The sequence below is a fragment of the Ochotona princeps genome, chromosome 23, assembly GCF_030435755.1.
Source record: "Ochotona princeps isolate mOchPri1 chromosome 23, mOchPri1.hap1, whole genome shotgun sequence".
In the NCBI taxonomy this organism is placed as follows: domain Eukaryota; kingdom Metazoa; phylum Chordata; class Mammalia; order Lagomorpha; family Ochotonidae; genus Ochotona; species Ochotona princeps.
This window is the reverse complement of record NC_080854.1, coordinates 11,213,736-11,233,221: the sequence shown is the minus strand read 5'-3', so window position 1 is coordinate 11,233,221 and position 19,486 is coordinate 11,213,736. Positions and strand designations below refer to the sequence as shown.

At 44.7% G+C, this 19,486-nt stretch overlaps 1 long non-coding RNA gene across 1 annotated transcript in view; it reads right to left on the bottom strand.

Annotated features, from left to right (window-relative positions):
* The window catches only part of LOC131483065 (uncharacterized), a 40,455-nt gene extending 21,797 nt beyond the window's left edge, over positions 1–18,658 (bottom strand). Inside the window, exons 1-3 of the long non-coding RNA XR_009247495.1 lie at positions 18,520–18,658; positions 7,466–7,681; positions 1,343–1,452 (exon numbers count right to left, since the gene is read on the bottom strand). This is a non-coding gene — a long non-coding RNA (uncharacterized LOC131483065). The remainder of the gene's footprint in view (positions 1–1,342; positions 1,453–7,465; positions 7,682–18,519) is intronic.
* Between the last annotated feature and the right edge of the window lie 828 nt (positions 18,659–19,486).

The following is a 19,486-nucleotide window of genomic DNA, read 5'->3' as shown; positions in this document are numbered from 1 at the left end:
TTCCAAATTAATAACGAGTCTAGTTAGGAAATCGCAGACTGGCAGGCAGATAATCACCGCCTAGGTGGATTCCTGTTTCTAAAGCAGCAAGTTCATGAACAGTTCACAGCGGTAGGAAGAAGAATCTGCACCAACACATGCTTTATGGTGGCTGGCCTGGAGAAATCTCTTAGCCAAAGAGAGAAGTTCTGTGTCACAGCGTTGGGCCTTCTCATATGGCCGTTGCCCCCTGACTTGTCACAATTCTTCTCAAAGTGTTAAGGATCCCTTTCACACAGTTATCTCTGTCACTAATTTCCTTCTCCCTACAGGCTTCAGATTGGTAGCACCAGTGGCTACTGACTGTAGGCTAACCAGCTGCCCTGCTTTATCCAACAATGAGCGAGTTCCCAGGTCACGGGAAAGCCCAAGCAGGCTGGCGAAGTTGTCCACCTCTCTACCTGGGCACTCTTGAGGTGCTCAGCAAATCTGAAAGGAATTTGCCGTCTTCCTCTCCAACATAATTCATCCCTGTTTTTCCCTGAGCGATGGACAGTACTACTGCCCACACTGATCTCTATACTCAACACCTTGGAGTTACCACAGATTCTTTCTAACTCAGAGATGCATTATCACAACAAATTAGTTGAGCTGGTGTCCCATATGGGTACCAGTTCACGTCCTGGATGCTCCACTTCCCATCAAGCTCCCTGCTTGTGGCCTGGGAAAGCAGCAGAGAATGACCCAAAGCCTTGGGACCCTGCACCTGCATGGGAGATCCAGAAGAAGCTCCTGGTTTTGGATTAGCTCAGCTTTGGCCACTGTAGCCATTTGGGGAGTGAACCAGCTGATTTTTCTCTCTGTCTCTCCTTCTCTCTGTAAATTTGCCTTTTCAAAACGAATACATAAATCTTTTAAAAAATGAAATAATAAAAAATAATAATTAGAAAGGAATAACAAAAGATAAAGAAAGTATCTTGGGCACATGTCATCACTTGACAATGTTGGTTAAATATCAACTGGTCGCCAGCTACTCTGTACCCAATGTCCGTGCCAGCCAGTGGGTTTAAAATTTACATCCAAGGCAAATGCAATAAAGATCTGAGATCCAGTGGTGTGTCAATGTAAGGTGTAAAGTCAAAGGCATTGAAAAAAGCCCTCTGTGCTAAGTGCAAAATTTGAGAGATCCCAAGAGCCCAAGTTCTGTGGAAGAACAAAGCAACACAACAGTTGCTCACCAAAGCTAGGAGGGCATCTGGTAGGGACAGAGCAATAGATGTTGTGTGTTGCAACCCAGCTTCCCATTTTCTCAATCTTTGCATGTCTGGTATTAGAAAGCAATGTCCTAAAAAGGTAAACGTACAGTGTGATGTGAGCTGACTTCATGCCTTTAAGACACTGTGGTAGAACTGTGCTGGCTATTGCTGAGTCTGAACCAGCAGCTTCAGGCGATGAGAGATGGATCAGGACAGCCTAGAGAAAGCAGCCACTGTTTTTGTGAATCGGAAGCCTACAATCTTCCCTCCACCAGGAGTCACCTCCCAGGTGTGCGACAGAAGTGGTAGTGTGTTGTCTTGACACGGCATCCCAACTTTCAAAGCCAATATGGTATTTCTCCAGTACACAACTTCTTAGCCTAAATATCCTGCTGTCCTATCAAGATTGTATTGCCTGGTCCTGCACACCTGCCTTTTTCTAACTGATAGGCCTGCTAGTCTTCCAAACATTGTTGAGTTTTCAGCTCTGTGTAAATCGCCTGTGCTTCACTCAGCCCCTAGCATTGCTTTATGCATCCATACTTCACTTCTGTGTTCCTTCTGCTCAATCATCCTTACCCACCAGGCCTGCGACTTCAAGCTTGTCCTGAATGTCTTCTTGTCTCTCAAACCTTCACTTAGCTCTTTTTTATTTTCTAACTCCCTCAGCAAAAGTTTGTCCTCCAATGTAGGACATTATGCAAACTTTTGTTATAACTTTTATTTTTTACTTTGTATTCTGATTAGCTCTCAGGCTGGTCTCCCTTGATAAGATACAGACTCCTTCAAAGCCAAAACTGGGTCATATCAATTGTTTTCCTATCCTGCGGCCTGCTATTTCAATTCCTCTCCTGCCAGCACCTTCAACACTGGTATCTCTGAGCTTATATAACACCAGCCCTGTAAAGTATCTTGCCTTGCCCATCCCAACACCCACACCCACTCTTTTCCCAGAAGTTGTTCCCTCCCTGTCCAGTTTTGTTCTACTAGTTACTGATCCCCAAACACTTAGTCCGGGAGAGATACAAAGGTTAGTTCTCTCCTTTTTAGATTTTGTTTGTTTATTTGAATGTCAAAATTACAGAGAGAAGAAGAAAATCTTCCTTTCACAAGTCACTCCCCAAATGACCACAATCTCAAAGACTGAGCCAGACTGAAGCCAGGAGCCAGGAACCTCATCCAGGTCTCTTACATGAGTGGCAGGAGCCCAAGCACTTGGGCCATCTTCTGTTTCTTTCCCAGGTGCATTAACAGGGAGCTAAATGGGAAGAACAGTGGCTGGGATCGAACTGGCACCTATATGGAATGCTGATGTTACAGGTGGCGGCTTAACTCGTGACACCACAACATAGGCCCCAGGGGTTACTTCTTTAACTCTCAGATAGGATGCTGACAGGTAGCCAGCATTATCAGGAGGTGTCCTTTCTTTTTGCACTTCTTGACCCAGTGGTTCTTTAAGTTCACTTACTGTTGTCAGGACTCTGTGTGCTTAGTAAACTGGATAGTTTGGGTATAGGATAGAGTCCTTCTGTAGGTGATGCTAGAAAGAAACAAGGGCACTAATACAAATAGAAGTGGAGATTCGAGGTGAAAGATCACTATGTTCACCAGCTTGAATGCTGGGAATGTACAAATCAATGAGTGGGAGGAAACAAGAATCACATATAAAAAAAATAGTCACCTCTGTCCCTCACCATTTTGTGTTGCTTGGGCTCAGTTCTTGTTCTCTTTCTCCCCTCTCCCTTTCACTGGCATCCGTAAGGTAGTCTATAAGGTTTATTGTGTGGCCCAAGTTTTCTCCAGGAACAGGCTAGAGGGTAGAGCCTTACGGAATGGAAAATGCGAATATATGCCATGGCTCCAGTTGAAGAAGTTTCTGAGTGAGAGAGTAAACCCTGAGGCAAGCCTACCATGGAAAGATGGATAATAAGTTTTCCTGGCAATAGATGGAGTAAAATAATAACCTCAGTTGTTTACTGAATCCTTACAACATGCCAGATCTTTTGCATTCATGATCTGATTGCATCCTCAAAACTGTTCAATGAGCCATGTATTATCCCTATGTTACAGATGTGGAAAGTAATCTTCAGCCAATTTATTAACTTTTCTAATAGCAAATTAATGGCAGAACCAATAGTAAGTCAATACTGAAATCCAGATTAATTCCGAAACCTCCCTGACAGGACATCCCAAATGTAATTTATTCATTAGTCAACAGATGCCTACTGTATTTCCAACAGGAGCCAGGCATCCACTGGGCATATATTAATAACATAAAACAAAAACATGCCTGTCGTGGAACTCAGAGCCTAGTGAAAGACATAACCATTGATCCAATCATCACACAGGCACCTGCAACAAGCAGCATGAAGGAGACATGTGCATAGTCCTACAACAGTGTAATAGGGATCTCACCTACAAGAAAGGACATACCTTCCTTTGCCTGTTCAGCTTTCACTGTAGAAACTGGGCTTCAGTTTGCTCCATGAAACCATCCCTACCCCATGCTGTTACAGTGCAGGTCAGATGGGGCTGATGGCGTCATTCGTTGACCCAGTCCTGACTAATGAAAGTGCTACTGTGGGGCAAGCCAGTGACATAACTGCTAAATTGCTTGGGGTACTTCTGCCCACATTGGGGTACGTGGATCTCGTTCTAGCTCCTCCACTTCAGATCCAGCTTCCTGCTAATGTGCACTCTGGGAAGCTGCACAAGATGACTCAACAACTTAGACCCTTGCCACCCATGTGGAAGACTAAGATTGAAATCCAGGCTCCTGGATGTGATTTGGCCCAGCCCTGGCTGTTGTGGATATAGGGGAAGTGAGTCAGCAGACAGAAGATCTTTCTCCACCTGACTCTGTCTCTGCTTTTCAAATAAAATGAAAATAAACAAATAACCTTTTAAATGATTACAAAATTTAAAAAGAGGGCCCAGAGTGGTAGACTAGTGGCTAAAGTCCTCGTCTTGCACATGCCAGGATACCATATGGGTGCCAGTTCCTATTCTACTTGCTCCACTTCCCTTCTAGCTCTCTGCTTGTGGCCTGGGAAAGCAGTGGAGTGTGGCCCAAGGCTTCGGGACCCTGCACCCGTGTTGGTGAACCACAAGAAGTTCCTGGCTCTTGGCTTCTGGATCAGCTCAGGCCCAGCCCTTGAGGCCATTTGGAGAGTGAACCTGCAGTAGAAGATCTTTGTCTCTCCTCTCTGTAAATCTGATCTGCCTTTCCAGCAAAAATGCATAAATCTTTTTTTAATTAATCCATAAAAAGATCTTTAAAAAAAACAACTTAATAGAGGAAAGAAGAAAAGGTGGAAGAGCTAGCAAAAATGTTAGCAATACTGAAGCAAGGTTATATACTGTCTTTCTACTGTCCTATATTTCAATGTTTTCATTATAAAATAATATTTTAGGGGGCCAGTGCTGTGGCTCAAAAGGTTAATCCTCCCCTTTCAAGCACTGCATCCCATGCAGGCATCAGTTCACGTCCTGGCTGCTCTACTTTTCTGATTCAGATCTGTGCCTATGGCCTGGGAAAACTGGAGGATGGCCCAAAGCTTTAGGATCCTGCACCCAATTGGAAGACCCAGAAGTGGCTCCTGGCTTCAGATCGACTCATTTGGGGCCAAAGCTTTAGGATCCTGCACCCAATTAGAAGACCCAGAAGTGGCTCCTGGCTCCTGGCTTCAGATCAACTCATTTGGGGTGTGAACCAGCAGATGGAAGATCTGATCCAGATCTGTGCCTATGGCCTGGGCAAACTGAAGGATGGCCCAAAGCTTTAGGATCCTGCACACAATTGGAAGACCCAGAAGTGGCTCCTGGCTCCTGGCTTCAGATCGACTCATTTGGGGTGTGAACCAGCAGATGGAAGATCTTCCTTCCTGTTTTGCTCTCTATAAATCTGCTTTTCAATTAAAATAAGTTCATATTAAACAACAAAGAAAACTATACTTTAACGGTAAATTCTCAAAAGAAATGACAGATGAAATCTGTCAGTGAACCCAAGATATACTCAACAAACAGGAAAGCAAAATTCAACAACACTTTATCACTAAGCACTACTGCCAATGAAACTACTATACAAGAACCATTTCATGTTTATTCCTTCCCTTATTCCAACAGAGTGTGCAGTAAAACAGATTGGAATGGTAACCAGTCATCCAGTCCAGCCTGGTAGATGCAGGAGTGGTAGTAGGGAGGAAAAAAGGCGTGCCTTCATTCACAGAGGTACACAATCAGTCTTCAAGTCTTTTTTTTTTTTAACTCTTTTTTAAATTGGAAAGGCAGATTTACAGAGAGAAGACACAGACAGAAAGATCTTCCATCTGCTAGTTCACTCCCCAAGTAGCCAAAATGGATCACCATATGGGATCCCAGTGGTTGCAAGGCAAGGATTCGGCCACTGAGCCATCAAGCTGGGCCACACAATCAGTTTTTATAAAGTGGTAGGTAAGGAAATCCAGAGACCCCCTACTAGTAGAAGCCTGGTTATTCCATCCCTTGAAGGGGCAGGGGCAGGCTCACGTGGGCCTGGCTTCCTGGAGAGGGAACACAGGCAGCTCCAGGCAAGATGGGATGGAGGAAAAGAGGAGAATCAAGGCCTAAGCTCACACTCCTGTCCCTAACCTCTGCGAGAGACCAGCAGTGGTTGAACCTCTGCAACAGACAGAGCATAGTGACCTGCTAGGTCTGCCTCCTGGGGCCCTAGCAGAGTAGAGCAAGAATGGAGAGAAGATTGGGAGGAGCAAACAAACTATACAGCACAGCCTACAGTCTGTGATATGAGGTTCACTGTGATGGGAATATGACTCACCTGTCCCATCTCTGGTCACTCACAGCATGTGCACAGGGTCAGATTCATAACTGCTCATCATGTGAGGGTGAAATGAGGTAACCTGAATAAAGCATACAACCTGACATAGTTCTTAGCAAAAAGAACTCAAAAATATCAGGACTAGGATGGGCATTGTGGCATAGCAGGTGAAGCTGCTACTTGGTACAGCTACATCCTATGGTGCGTGGGATTGAGTCCCACCCCTGCTTCTGATCCAGCTGCCTGTGAATGTGTACCCTGGGAGGCAAAAGATGATGGCTTCAGTACTTGGGTGCCTGATTTCCACATGGCAGACCTCAATGGGGTTCCTGCATCCTGGAGTGCAACCTGGTCCAGTCCTGTCTGTTGGAGGCATTTGAAAAATGAACAAACAGTTAAAAAAAAAAAAAAAAACTCTTTCTAACATCACTCTGCCTTTCTACTGGATAAATAAACTTCAAAAAATGTTATTACCAAGACTTTCTGGACCTGGTTCCCTTTTTCTGAATAGTTTTTCTTTCAGATTTATTAGATGCCAGCTTTTTTTTTCTTTCTGTTTTGTTTCACTTTGGTTAATCCTCCACTACCTGGCACAGTTCCTGAAATGCAGCAAGTACTCAAGAAATGCTTTTTCAGAAGACTAACACTTCTTTTCCACAGCAGTTATTTTATTCTGTCTCGAGTATCACAGCAAACCTGTAAGGTATCATTGCTATTTTAGAACGGATTGAGGCACAGCCAGGCTCCCTGATTACAGAGAGTCGACCAGGCCCTGTACCAGAGGCCTCATGCACTAAGGGTACTTGTGTGAGTGGTCACTAGCCACTCTGGTATCCCTTCCTATCAAAGGATGGATTTCCATCCATCAGGAGCAGGTGAGCACCAGCCCCTTACCTGACAGGTAGATCTGAGGGTTTAAGGACTCCTGAATCATCTTTGTGCCCCCATGAGACACTCATGCCTGTCCTCTGAAGTAACGAAAGGGAGAAGCTATCTTTTTTGCTCTCTTGCTAATGCTGCTTCTAGTGTACTCTGGTCAGTCCTGATGTGGTGGGAACTCAACCTCCAACTCCAGGCTAAGAAAGGCCAGGCGTAACATCTATTAAGCAATTTCCTTGCCAGGCATGTAATAGCTCATTGAATCACCATGATGACAATCTATGGGGTAAAAATGACCATATCCCTATTTTATGCTTGAGGAAATTGCAGCACAGAACAGTCTGGGGAACTTGCTCAAGCTCATGCAGCTAGAAAGCAAGGCAAAATGGTGAATGCCAAGTAGCCTAATCTGGGACCTGTACCCTTGAATGTTAATCATGAACAGCTTCCCACCCTTTTCTGTGCCTCTGCACCCTGGCACCTCTGCAGCCTTCTCTGCTCACTATGAGCCTTGGTTATCTTAGATATTACTTACTGTTCACAATTCAAAGCAGAATCAAGGGAACATTCCGTGCTCGTATCTTGGTTGTCCACTCACTCAATGTGCAGGAGTCTTACTACTTATCTTTGCCCAGCACGTTCAGAGATGAAGGTGCAAGGGCATTCACTTCAGCTTTTTGTTGCTCCTCAGAGAAGGAATGTGTCTGGGAGGCTGTTAATAACAAACTCAAACCTTCATGGCAAAGAGCTTCTGGTGGAAATCAGATGAGAGAAAGAAAGCAAACAGCACGACAGCTAACCCTGTTCACACAATGTTAAGTTGTTGACATGACTGTTAGCACACTAGGTTATTTAGCATAACAAAAATAATAATAAACTCAATTCTAAACTTGTGACACAAATTTATACTCTCTCACAATTCAGTAATTACTACCTATTTTCTCACCCTACACGGCGTCTCCCTATCTTTGTTCTTTCGCAGAGTTTATATGACAAAATGAACATAATTAACATAGATCTGGCATATCCTTTCTTTTGTCAGTATGAACAGCCTCAAATCTGTAACAAAAATAGGAATTCCTTGGAATGAAAGCCTACCCAGAAACCAACTCCCTGACAAACGCTGCCATGCGGGACCCTTAGGAGTGTTCTTGGGCTACAGACCAGGGAAAGGCAGGCTGGAGAGTCCGGCTGCAGCGGAGGCCCAGCGCAGGCTCTCTGACCCCATGAGGTTGCCCTTCAAGCTGCTGACCCTTTGGAGTTGTTGAGTGTGTGGGGAGTGAGCCAGGCTTTTAGATAACCATGCTTGTGGGTCAGGGACAGCAGACCAGCCCTGAGAGGCTGAGGCAGTTTATTACCAACCAGAGCTGACAACTGAAGACTCTTCCTGCAGCTCCTTCCACTGGAGGGATTAAGGCCTTCACTCCCGAAAGAAGCTCTAGGAAGTTGTGGGGGAGGGAGAGTTGGGCGATGGCTAATTCTCCCCTTGCATGTGCCGGGATCCCATATAGGCACCAGTTTGTGTCCTGGCAGCTCCACTTCCAATCCAGCTCCCTGGCTTGTGGTCTGGGAAAGCAGTGGAGAATGGCCCAAAACCTTGGGACCCTGCATCCATGTGAGAGACCCGGAAGAAGCTCCTAGTCCCTGGCTTCTGCTCCGGCTGTTGTGGCCATTTTGGGAGTCTGTCTCTCCTTCTCTCTGTAAATCTGCCTTTCCAATTAAAAAAAAAAAGTTCTAGGAGGGTGGGTATTTGACACAGGGGTTAAGTCCCTGCCTGGGTTGACCATGTTTCAAACCAAAAGTGCCTGGTTTGAATCCTTTTTGTTCTGCTTTCTATTCAATTCCTGGTTATGCATTGCCTGAGAAGCAGCACGCGAGGACTCAACTATATGATCATTACCACCCACGTGGGACACTCCGATGGTGTGTCGAGTTTCTGGCTTCAGCCTGGCCACGTCCTGGCTGTTGTGGATGTTTGGAGAATGAACCAGTCAATGAAAGATCTTTCACTCGCTCAAATAAAATGAAAATATTTTAGAAGGCAGGGGATGGGGAGAGGAGAATCTCAGTAGCACGTGCACGCCTCTCTGGAACCCACTATTTGTTTGCTAGACTGTTAGCAAAGCCACATCACCACATCTTAAAAGCCACAGCACGTTTCATCATTCAAGTCAAGCCAGCAGTCATTTTTCAGCTCCAGTGAATTATTCTGAGACTAAGCAAAGAACCACGAGATGAGCTTCACCCCTCAAGTGGAAGGAAACACACTTGCAGCTAAGTGTGGTACCGAGCTGCTGCTGCTGTGCCAGCAGCCACAGCAGATGCAAGGAAGTGTTCCTGAAGGCAAAAAAGAGCAAGATGACTTTGGACTGGAATGGAAGAAGGAGCTGTGTGAGTTTGCTTGAGCTGCCGTAACGAAGCACAGCAGACTGGGTCTTTAAAGCAACGGACACCTGTGTTTTCACAACTCCCATGTCCAGATGGCCTCTTCTTGTAAGGACAACAGTCATACTGGATGGGGGCCTAGCCTAATGATTTTATTTTAACTTAATTACCACTTAGAAGATCCTGCCTCCCTATACAGTCAACATTCTGAGGTCCTAGGGATTGGTGCTTGGGACATAATCGACTGTAACAGTGGCTTCATCTTGGGATTTTTCAAAAAGATAATGGGATTTTGTAGGTAGATATGAGGACTGGGAAGGACATTTATAAGGAAAGAAGAGAGTAAACAAAGCCATGAGAGAAAGGGCATCTAAAGCTCCAGATTGCAGTCTGGCCCTTTTGGCCTTATTATTAAAAATATATATATAGAGAGAGTAATTGAGTGTTGCTACACCAGAGCAGAGAAAAAGCTCTTCAGGCAGGACATGAACCGAACAATGGAAGTTTTAGACACCTTTAACTATGTGTCACGCATGAATCACAGGACATAAATTCATGACCAAATTCATAATCTCATCATTTTAGACACTTGTATCCCACGCTGGAGTACCTGGGGTTGGTTCCTGGGCCTGAATCCTAATTCTAGCTGACTGTGGTAGGCAGTAGTGATGGCTCAGGTACCTGGGTCCCTGCCAACCACATGGGAGTCCTAGGCCGAGTCCCCAGCTCCCGGCTTGGGCTCCAACAAGGGGCCATTGTGTGCACCAGAGAGTGAACCAGGAAAAGGGATTTCTGCTTCTGTCTCTTTCTTTCTCTCAAATAAATATTTTTTAAATGTCACAACCCACTATTATTATTATTATTATGTCAATGGCCTTAATATCTCAAGGTCTATTACTACTGAATTGATAGGAATTGAACCTCAGTCCTACTTTGAATGCCAGGTGGAGATGTGCATCAGAGAGAACGGTGTGGGGAAGATAGAATTCTCTGGTCATTGGTCATCTCCACGCACAGGTCCTCATGGAGCCAGCTCTTGTCCTTCCAGTCTAGCTGCTCTGTATGGTCATGTCACATTCAGGACACAGGACTCCTTCATGGCTGCCATGCGTCATCCAGCAGCTGGTTGTTGTCATTGCTGCTGCTGTTCTGGGTCACACAGTGACATTTAAATTAGTTGTAACTTGGGCCCAGCAGCGTGGTCTAGCGGCTAAAGTCATCGCCTTGAACGCACCAGGATCCCATATGGGCGCCGGTTCTAATCCTAGCAGCTCCACTTCCCATCCAACTCCCTGCTTGTGGCCTGGGAAAGTAGTTGAGGACAGCGCAATGCTTTGGGATCCTGCACCCGTGTAGAAAGTCTCCCCCGTGTGGGAGACCTGGAGGAAGTTCCTGGGTCCTGGCTCTAGATCGGCACAGCACTGGCCGTTGCACTCACTTGGGGAGTGATTCATCGGATAGAAGATCTTCCTCTCTATCTCTCCGCCTCTCTGTATATCTGACTTCGTAATAAAAAATAAATAAATCTTGGGCCCGGCGGCGTGGCCTAGCGGCTTAAGTCCTCGCCTTGAATGTACCGGGATCCCATATAGGCGCCGGTTCTAAACCCAGCAGCTCTACTTCCCATCCAGCTCCCTGCTTGTGGCCTGGGAAGCAGTTGAGGACGGCCCAGAGCACTGGGACACTGCACCCGTGTGGGAGACCCAGAAGAGGTTCCAGGTTCCAGGCTTCGGATCGGCGCAGCACCGGCCGGTGCAGCTCACTTGGGGAGTGAATCATCAGACGGAAGATCTTCCTCTCTGTCTCTCCTCCTCTCTATATATCTGACTTTGTAATAAAAATAAATAAATCTTAAAAAAAATCTTACAAAAAAAAATTAGTTGTAACTTGTGAATATCAGGAGATTCGACCTACAACATCCAGATTTTTTTGTGTGTGTGTTTTTTTTTTAATTGGGAGATATGGTAAATCTTGTTCCCATCTCACCTGGGGATATTAAGGCACAACTCAGTCATGATTTTGCCATTTAGAATCCCATCACTGAGGAGTGTTCCCTGCCTGGCCTTGGGGGACCCTGTGTTTGCAATACCTGCCCTGCTAGTACAATGCAGTCACTCCTCCTGGAAACCTCACTGCATTCTCTGCCTACTGGCTGGGCGCATCAAGGTTTCCTATGCGAAACCCCAGACTTGCCCTCTGCCTGGAAGTCTGGAAGGACTTTCCACAGACTTCAGCCATGAAGATGCCATGGAGCTTTCCCAGTGTTTGTCCCACCTGTGGCTTGTGAGCCATGCTGTGCAGTGAGAATCAGCACCATGTTGTTCCCACGATTCTTTGCGGTCAAGGGAAACTTAGTGATACACTGTGATCTAACATATTCCTTCTGAAAACATGTGCTCTAAGGTGCCTGGGCTGCCTCTGTAGTCACCACACCTTTTCCCACCTGAGGGTGGCATCTTTCTGGCCACTGTGGTTCTTTCCAATGTGACCTCATTGGTCACCAAAGCTTTGTGTCCTTGTTTTTATGTTCTGATGGGCAGGGATGTCCCTCTTTCATTCCTGTGTTATCTTTGTACAAAGTTCATGCACCATGGTAGTTTGCATTGATGACTGAAAGGTCCTTGCTCTGTAACAAATGCACAGTGAGTGGAACAATGTTACAGGGTAATAAGGCCACACAAAACGTTGAAATTGTGCTGTATGCATGGCCATCTAGACTCAGGTCCACAATTTAAACTCTACCTTTTTTGATATACCCATAAAATGTACAAAAGGGGCCCAGCGCGGTGGCCTAACAGCTAAAGTCCTTGCCTTGCATGCCCCGGGATCCTATATGGGTGCTGGTTTTAATACTGGCAGCCCCGCTTCCCATCCAGCTCCCTGCTTGTGTCCTGGGAAAGCAGTCAAGGACGGCCCAAAGCTTTGGGACCCTGCACCTGCGTGGCAGACCTAGAGGAGGTTCCTAGCTTCTGGCTTTGGATTGGTGCAGCTCTGACTTTTGCAGTCACTTAGAGAGTGAATCATCAGACGGAAGATCTTCCTCTTCCTCTCTGTCTCTCCTCCTCTCTGTATATCTGACTTTGCAATAAAAATAAATAAATCTTTAAAAACAGAGGGGGGGTCATGGAGGGCTCAGTCAGAATCATGTAGCTTTAGGACTTGCAGGTGGAGTTTGAGGCAGCAACCATCTTTTGGGATTGAAGTCCAGGCAGTTAGCGTGAAAACTAATTTGCAATGTTTGATCCAGGTCTGGTGATTGGCAACTGACTGGTGTGAGAAAACATCACAGACATAGAACCTAACATATTTCTAGACTCTTGGACTAGGGTGTGGGTATCTCTGTCTTCCAATGCCTTAGGTTGGTACTGGCTTTCATATCTGAGCAGCAACAAGGGTATACTCTCCAGCCTGAGAGGCTCTGCACAGTACAGATAGTGTCTGTCTTATTGATACTTGTCTATCTGCCTTTTTATAGCTTGATGACAGTAAATATTAAATCATCCCTTGTTCTTATTTTACACTCAATTCCTTTTTTATTGATTCATTTTATACAATTCTTTTTAAAAAGATTTATTTATTTTTATTGGAAAGTCAGATTTACAAAGAGGAGAAGAGACAGAGAGGAAGATTCTCCACCTGCTGATCCACTCCTCAAGTGGCCACAACAGGTCTCTCTTGTGTGTTCAGGGTCCCAAGGCTTTGGGCTGTCCTCTGTTGCTTTCCCAGGCCACAAGCAGGGAGATGGAGGAAGTGGAGTAGCAGGACATGAACTGGCGCCCATATGGGATCCCAGTGCATGTGGAAGGCGAGGACTTAGCCACTAGACCACTATCCAGAAAAAAATTTTTAAATTTTATTTAAAAGGCAAATTTTACAGAGATTTTCCAGAAAGACTGGGAAGGAAAGATCTTCCATCTGCTGATTCACTCCCCAAAAGTCTGCCATAGCTAGAGTTATGCCAATCCAAAGTCTGGAGCTAGGAGCTTCTTCTGCATCTCCCACACGGGTACAGGGTCTCAAGGACTTGAGCCATCCTGTACTATTTCTCCAGGTCATAAACATGGAGTGGATCAAAAGTGGAACAGCTGGAACATGAATCAGCACCCATATGGGATTCTAATGCTGAAGATGGAGGATTTATATATAAATAATATGTAGTAGTTATATATATAAACTTATAAATAAATAAATCTTAAAAAAAAAGAAGAAGAAGAAACTCAGGCATGGTTCCAAGTAACACTGTTATGCCATACCATGGAAAACAGAATTTAAATACAACAGATGGAAGTAAGGTTGCTAATGAGCTAACCATAAAACAAAGGCATTTTCCTAATTGTAACGATGAGCCCAGTATAACCGCAGGGTCCTTAACTACAGGAGAGAGAGATAGAAGTGGGAGTGTCAGTGATGTAATGTAACAAAGACTAGAGAAGTCTTTCATCTGTTGGCTCACTCCCCTAAGTAGCTGCAATGACTAGAGCTAGACCAAGCCAAAACCAGGAGCCTGGAACTCCAACTAGGTCTCCCTCAAGGGTGCAGAGAGCCAAACTGCCTGGGCCAGGTTCCAGTGCCTTCCTAGGCACATTAGCAAGGACCTGGATTGCAAGTGGAGCAACCGGGACACAAACCAGCATCCAAATGGGATGTAATTGTTGCAGATGGACGCCTGATTACTTACTGTACAACACGGACCCCAAAACTCATCATCTTAAACATTTTTAAAGGGTTAATAGTATCAGTTACATTCCTACTGTTGTATAACAAATCTGCAAAATTCTTTTCATTTTGTGAAACTGTAATTCTATGTTTGCCCTCCCCTATACCCCAGCCACCACTGATTCACTTTCATGACTGATTTGTTTCACTTGCCCGAATGTCTTCAAAGCCCATGCATATCATAGCACGTGGACAGAATTTTCTTTTTATGGCTGAATAATATTCCATTGTGAGTGAATGACACATTTTGCTAATCCAATCATCCATTTATGTGCATTTGGGTTACTTTCACCCTTTTTGACTACTTCAAATAAAATGACTACAAAAATGAGTGTACAAATATTTTTTTTGAAAGATTTATTTATTTGTATTGGGAAGGTAGATAAATACAGAGAGAAGGAGAAACAGAGAGGAAGATCTCTGTCTGATGATTCACTCCCCAAGTGACCCCAGTGCTGAGCCGATCTGAAGCCAGGAGCCAGGAGCCTCTTCCAGGTCTCCTACACGGGGACAGTCTCAAGGCTTTGGGCCATCCTCGACTGCTTTCCCAGGCCACAAGCAGGGAGCTGGTTGGGAAACAGGGCTGCTAGGACACGAACCTGAGCCAATATGGGATCTTGGCACGTGCAAGACAAGGACTTTAGCCACTAGGCAACCACGCTGGACCTCTTGTTGAAGTTTTTTATATGCTCCGGATATTATATATTTATCAAATATATGATAACTATCCATATTTTGCATGGTTCCTTTGGACATTTGACCTTCTGACCCTAGTTGACATTTTCTTGGCTAAAACATTTAACATACTGCCCTGATGTTAACACACAAAATACCCCAATTAAATGTTGGATAACTTCCAAATTATTTAGTTAGAAATTTTTCTCCTATTATTTCATTTGTGTAAGCAACTGAATTCTTCCACTACATTTGAAGCCTACCTAACTTCATTTCCCCTTGTCATGGTTTGAATATGGTTTTGTTGGGGGATTGGCAGTCCCTGGCTGGGTTTATTCTAAGTTCTTGTCTCTTCAAATAAAGGTCCAAAAAGGACAAGGAGATTTATTTCAAGAGGCTGTGCATACTCAGACATGAATGTGGACAACCTCTCCCCACCTCAGCTCCCATGTGTTTGTTGGGTAGGGGGCAGTGTGCAAGTCGTGTTCTCTAGGAAGCTACCTTGGCATTTCCACAAGGAGCTGCAGTACACACACGGTCACATGGGCATCTTCTGCATGATGGGGAAGTGGGTGGGCCATGCCTGCAGCCATGTTGGATCAGCCCCGAAGGGAGTGGGATTTGCAGTGGTGCCTGACTCTGACAGACTACCGGAAGACTCACCCTTTTGCTAACTTCCACATAACCCACGTCAGTTTGAGCATGTTGACCAAGGTTTCATGTGTTGAAGTTTAACACCCATTGTAAGGTATTTAGAAAGTAATTTTACTGTGGTTTTTAGTGATGGGACCTCCAGGATGATTAGGATTAAATAAGGTGACCAGAATGGAGTTGATGCCTCAGGACTCTGACAACAAGAAGCCTCAACACATGTGACCTTCAGATCTGTAAACTAAAACTAACCTATCTATAAAGTTACCATGTCATGGTTATTCCACTACAGTAACAACAAAAATAAGCCAATCTAGTCCTTCACTTTAGGGTATACCTTGCTTAAACCTCTACGCAAATGACAGTCCTTCAAAACATCCAAATAGACTTAAAAGAAAAATCTGGGTGCAAAAAGTTGACATTTATGTATCATTTCTTCAAAATATGCATCCTCCAAGAAATTCTTTTAATGTATGCATTTGTTGTTACTTTTTAAAAGAAGTATTTATTTTTATTGGAAAGGCAGATCTACAAAGAGAGGGAGAGACAGTAAAAAAGATCTTCTATTGGCTGTCTTACTCACCAAAGGACCACAAACATCAGAGCTGCACCCATCCGAAGCCAAGAGTCAGGAGCTTCTTCCGTGGCTCCCACATGGGTGCAGGATCCCAAGGCTAGGACCATGCTCCACTGCTTTCTCAGGACATAAACAGGGAGCTGGAGCAGCCAGGACACAAACCAGGGTCCATATGGGATCCCAATGCTTACAAGGTGAGAATTTAGCCAATGAGCCATCACACTGGGATCTCTGCATGAAATTTCTGAAGACTCCTCTTATCTGATTTTAGCTTCACTTCTTATTCTATCGGTTTCTTTTACTTTATTCTAGGTTTTATACACATGCTTACATGCTGGCCTTTCTAGAGAAAAAAAAAAAAGAGTGAGACACAGCGAATTTTCAGAATCATAGTCAAATTCTGCAATTTCAGGGCATACCTGCCTTTTGATTTTCTCATTTTTCTGTTTTAAATGAATGAGCAGTGGCTTTTTCTGGAAATAAAGTTAAATGTTCAAGGAGAAACAGAAGCCGTGATCTAACACAGCCATTATGTGCTTTTGAAATTGTCTTTTCTTGGGACCAGAACAATAACTCAACAGGATAACCCTTCACCTTACAAGTGCCAACATCCTATATGGATGCCAGTTCATGTCCCAGCTGCTCCACTTCCCATCCAGCTCTCTGCTTGTGACCTAGAAAGGTAGTGGAGGATGGCCCAAGTCTTTGGGAACTGGTACTCACATGGGGAACTCAGAAAAGACTCCTGGATCCTGGCTTTGGAGAGACACAGCACTGGCTATTGCAGCCATTTGGGTAGCGAACCAGCAGATAGAAGACCTTCTCTCTCTCTCTCTCTCTCTGTCTCTCCCTCTCTAAATCTACCTTTAAAAATAAATAAAATAAAATACAAAAGATTTTTCAAATAAACTTGAAATTGTCTTATTTTGCCAAAAGTGTTTGTATTACATTTTCTATGGAAGACATAGATAATCCATCCAACCAGCACTTCATCTAGGAGACACATATTTAAAACCTAAAAGAGGGGCTAAGAACATCTTTAAAAACGTTGCTTTGGAATCTCAAAATATGGCATAGTTTTCTTTTAATTGTAATGACAAGGGCATACCACCTTCTTCATTTGCCAAAACGAGTCTGCAGGACTAAATTCCGTCTCTATCATCTAACTTGGCTTTGAAAAAGCCCTAAAAATATTCTATGTACCATCACATCACTTGAAATCAAGACTGGAATTAAATAAAGGTCTTGGAGGCCCCAAAGATTTACTAAGTCAATTCTCCCTCAAAGTCAAGCCAATGCATTATTAGTGTCCTAGCTGAAAGCAGAAATCAATTCCTCAAACAAGGCGGACACAAAGGTAAGAAAACCTCCAAGGAAATGTCTTTCATTTCAACCAACTAAACAAAGACAATTTCTGTAATGCTTGGGGCTGGCTAAAGACACTGTCCTTCAGGAAACAGACTGATGCCTCACCCAGCATCTACAGGGGACATTTCTACAGCAAAGATCAGTGTTGTCCTTTCCGAGTGAGATCTCATCTCTGCTGACAAAAAGGACCAGGTGGCTGGTGTGGAGGTGCAGCAAGCTCATCCTTTGACCAGTGGCAATAGCATACCATATTGGTGCTGGTTCATGTCCTGCCTGCTCCACTTCCAACCCAGTTATCAGCTTCAGGCCTGGGAAAGCAGCCTTTTCCTAGGTCCAATGCCTTGGAACCCTGCATCCACATGGGACCCAGAAAAAGCTTCTGGCTCCTGGCATTAGATTGCCTCAGTTCCAGCTATTGTGGCTATTTGGACAGTGAACCAGTGGACAGAAAACTTTCATCTTGCCTTCCCTCTCTGTATAATTTGTCTTTCAAATAAAAATTAAGATAAAAAAAAAAAAACGGATCCCAAATGGCATTCCTTATGGGCATAGGTCAAGCCCTCACTGCTTTACTTCCCATCCGGTTCTCTTTTAATGTGCTGGGAAAGTAACAGAGGATGATCCAAGTCCTTGGGGCCCTGCACCCATGTGGGAAATTGGATGACACTCTAGGTTCCCAGCTTCAAATCTGCCCAGCTCCAGCCATTGTGGCCATTTGGAGAGTGAACTAACTGATGGAAGAGCTCGCTTGCTCTCTCTCTCTCTTTCTCTTTCTGCAAATCTGCCTTTCAAGCAAAACACTTTTTTAAAGTATACGTTTTAAAAAAGAAGAAGTATGTCCTCCTCAAGCTGGGGCTATTTCCTCTTTCAGATTCGATTTCTATGTTACTGAAATTTCATTTCCAGATTAGAAAATTGCGAGTGGGAAACTCACAGTGACTTAGCTCTGTGAATTCCCTTTTCAGAGACAGAATGGTTGGCGCTGGCACCCTGGAGTCTGACACATCACACACCCCGTTTAAAATCCCAGCTCAGTTATTGACTGGTCTTATGACCTTGGGTGTGTTACTTAACCTGTCTGAAGTTTAGTTCCTCCACTACAAACTTCAAACAAGCTTATCCGTTCCTTGTAGAAAGGTATGAGAAGAACTTTAATGATCTATGACTATGTGACAAATTATCCTGAAACCTGGCGACTCACTGCAATGATGACATACCTATTGACAATTCTAGATTCTGGGCTGGTCTCAGCTGGGCGGTTCTGCTCATCTTGAGTTTACTCAGGCAACTGCAGTTACTACAGGCTTACCTGAGGGTGAGGATTCAAAAATCAGTTTTAATGTTGAGATAGTCAGAATACCAAATCTGAGCCTTGTCCTCACGCTAGTTTCTCCAGCTAGGTTGTCAGACAGAATTCCCAGATAACAGAGCACCAGGTGAGTGAAATAGCAACTTCTGTGCCTGGAAAGGTCTCAGCTCTGGAACGCACACATCTCTTCAGCAACATTCGGTTGGGCAAAGCAGATCATAAAGACAGCAGAATTCAATAAGACGATAAATAGACTCCATCTGTTGACAGCAGAAGTGTAAGAATGCACAAGATGGGGCCCGGCGGCGTGGCCTAGCGGCTAATGTCCTTGCCTTGAACATGCCAGGATCCCATATGGGCACCGGTTCTAATCCCAGCAGCTCCACTTCCCATCCAGCTCCCTGCTTGTGGCCTGGGAAAGCAGTCGAGGACAGCCCAAAGATTTGGGACACTGCACCCGCATGGGAGACCCAGAAGCGGTTCCAGGTTCCCGGCTTTGGATCGGCGCAGCACCAGCCGTTGCAGTCACTTGGGGAGTGAATCATCAGACAGAAGATCTTCCTCTCTGTCTCTCCTCTCTGTATATCTGACTTTGTAATAAAAATAAATAAATCTTTAAAAAAAAAAAAAAAAGAATGCACAGGATGAGCCCAGCACGGCAACCTAGCGGTTAAAGTTCTCACCTTGAACTCATGGGGTCCCACATGGGTGCCGGTTCTAATCCCAGCAGTCCCAATTCCCATCCAGATCCCTGCTTATGACCTGGGAAAGCAGTCAAGGACGGCCCAAAGCCTTGGAACCCTGCATCTATGTGGGAGACCCGGAAGAGCTCCTGGCTCCTGGCTTTGGATCGGCACAGCTCCGGCCATTGAGGT